Consider the following 2,808-nt stretch of genomic DNA (forward strand, 5'->3'; position numbering starts at 1 on the left):
CTTTACGTAAACCAATGGCTTGACTTTAATTTTCATATTGTTTTAAATTGTTTCCATAATTTTTTTCTTGAGAATATCGATGTTGATATGCAAACTTGAACATTTGGTATGCATTCCCTTGCAAATTGATTGTTTTCGATGGAGTTGTCTAACATGTTTGCGACCAAATTAATACTTGACTTGGATTACAAAAAACACATATATCAAGGAGGCAAAAATAATGCTCTTTTGCAAATGTTATTTTCATCATAATGCAAATATTTGTTGGGCACCACCGAGAAGGAACGACAACAAATGCGTAAAGAGATACTTGCAACTAGATAGATATTTATATTGTCTAAATTGAAAACACCTTGAATACACTTTAAAAATCATCACGTCTTTATGTTTTTGCGCAACATCACTTATCATTTTGTTTTTCATGTGACATCGTTCACGATGTCAAGAGATTTACTGATGTCTCGAGAGTGTGTATGAAATGTGATTTTTTTCGCTCCCGTTGCAACGCATGGGCTTGTTTGCTAGTAGTAATCCTAATCTAATTAGCTCACGCGGCTTAAGCCACTCTTATTTCCTAAGCTAGCTACGCATACGAGCACAGCGCTACGAGTTGGACCTACAATGCACGCAGCACCGGCCCAGGTCCTTTTCTCTTTTGTGTTTTTTTTTTCAATCTCTTCATGACCCCGGTCGTCCTCAACCTCTCGTCAGACTCAGGCAACGAGCCAGCGCCCGCACCCCACTCGCGCCCGACCCCTCCCCTCCTCTACCTCGCCCCAAATCCGCTCTGAACGGACCCCCCCACTCTGCCCTAACTCCTACTCTTCCGTTACCCGCACTAAACCGCGCCCTAATGGTCATTAGAACACCGGAAACAGCCGCCATGAAGACGACATAATTCCGACGACGCCCTGCAACGTTCCGACCTCCCCTGCATCCTATAAAAGGCCTCCTCCTCCCCTCACAACTCTCTCCTTGCCCGAACCCCTCTCCTTCGGGAGCTTATACCCCTACCCATCGTCGTGAATTGCTCACCGGAGTTGCGTGACGCTGGTGCTGTTCGTGGAAGGTTCCGGCAAGTCCGAGGTGAGGCAGACATTCTAACTCTTCCATCCTTCATATCTCGACCTTGGGCATCATCCTAACATGTCGATTCTTTGTTTTTCTAAGCCGGAGTACGCATCTGGTCGGAGCTCCGCCCAACTCCGGCGACGCATCACGGTCACCAGAGGACGGTTCCGAGCGCGTTTTGGTGTTCAGCAAGTTTTCCTCGACTTCCTCTACTCCGTCCACCTCTCTTTCGTTGCCGAAGACATCCGCATCATCGAGCGAGAGCACGCCAAGTTTGTTGTCCATCGCCGGCCAACTCCTCCGGTGAGGCCAGCCCTCTTTCTGTAAAAAAAAAACCGAAATAGTATTAGCCTATTGAATTCTGCCACGTTGCGACTCTTTTTCTTACCTCGCTTCTTTTCCAGAAATTTAGCCCAACTTAGAAAAATCACATCTTTTAAACCGCTTATCCAAATTTGACAAATAAGATATCCCTGGATAGCTGAGGACCTCTAGTTTATTATAAAAAAATTGAAATATCACTTTTACGCTAATTAAAATTTCGTTTTGATTTAAATGATAATTTGAGTATTTTTACTGAATCTTTTATTCTGTGAGTGATATGAAAAAGTTTTACATATGAAAATTGGTCCTTGGAATCATACCAATCTGCTAGAACTCATAGAATATATTTTTTAGTAAGGTTTAGTTACTGTTTTAGCACAATACATAATTTTGACCTCCATTGATTATCGTTTAATAAACTCGTTAAACTAAAAAAAAAATCATTGTTAAAACCATTAGATTTATCCGTAGAAAACCTTTCTGGTTAGTTGTTGTCGTCATAAAAATTTAGAGTTATAGGATTATTAATTAGTTTATTAACATGAACTATAAACCATACATAGGAACCGATCAAAGTGCATAAACTCGAATCATATGGATATACTGGCTAGGGTTGTTTGGCATGAATTGTGTGTTGGATGGTTTTTCTTGCTCACTTGTTATGTTAATGTTTGATATGTGGAGTGACTTACTTAAGTACTTTGTTGCGTTAGATTACGACGAGTGTGAAGGCGAATTCTACGAGGAGGTAGAACCGGGTTGCTGCGAGTCAGAAGGCAAGTTGCAACCTTGACCATATTTATCCCGTGTTTAATTTTGCATTGACTTTCAAAGCAAGTTGCATGTGTAGGGTTTTATATCGTTGTTTTTGCAAATATTTGCTAGTAGTAAAGCCCTAGGATCCAATGCTATTGGACTATACGCTTAGCCATGCTTGTAGTTGGGGGTGGACCAAATATTTTGAAAATTATAAACTTGTTCCCTTGGAACAATGATTTAGAAAATATTTTGAAAAAGCAAAAACTATTTTTTTTACTTCTACTCCCTGGACGGAATGGTATGACGGGAGCGTCTACAAGTGATTGCGCCCATCGGGGTCTTGCAGTGAATGCGCTCGACTGGGGTCTTGCACACAGGATTTTGGTGGGGACCGCCGTCTAGGGGAATGAGATCTTCCAAGTACGGTTTGATGTAGCTTCCAGTACAGCCACATGCTACTATGGGCTCTGCCTTAGCTTAGTACTAACGGGAAACCCTTACCTCAGGACCGCCATCGGAGAGGGGCTTTCATTGCCTAAGTTGCGGGCGGCTTGGTCAGGTATAGGGGGCTGTTACGGAAAGGCTTCGTCACAATCTCCTCCTAGTCGTACACCCAAGTGTGTAGCGGTAAACGGGTTGGTTGTGTCATGTGGG

The 2,808-nt window shown here is 42.6% G+C and overlaps 1 long non-coding RNA gene across 1 annotated transcript; it reads left to right on the forward strand.

The window, feature by feature from the left end:
- The first annotated feature begins 702 nt into the window (after positions 1-702).
- LOC119318906 lies at positions 703-2,171 on the forward strand. Its single transcript, XR_005154271.1, has 3 exons — positions 703-1,086; positions 1,171-1,374; positions 2,109-2,171. It is a non-coding gene; the product is annotated as an uncharacterized LOC119318906 (long non-coding RNA).
- The last annotated feature ends 637 nt before the right edge of the window (positions 2,172-2,808 follow it).

The sequence above is a fragment of the Triticum dicoccoides genome, chromosome 6A (assembly GCF_002162155.2).
Source record: "Triticum dicoccoides isolate Atlit2015 ecotype Zavitan chromosome 6A, WEW_v2.0, whole genome shotgun sequence".
NCBI classification, from domain to species: Eukaryota; Viridiplantae; Streptophyta; class Magnoliopsida; order Poales; family Poaceae; genus Triticum; species Triticum dicoccoides.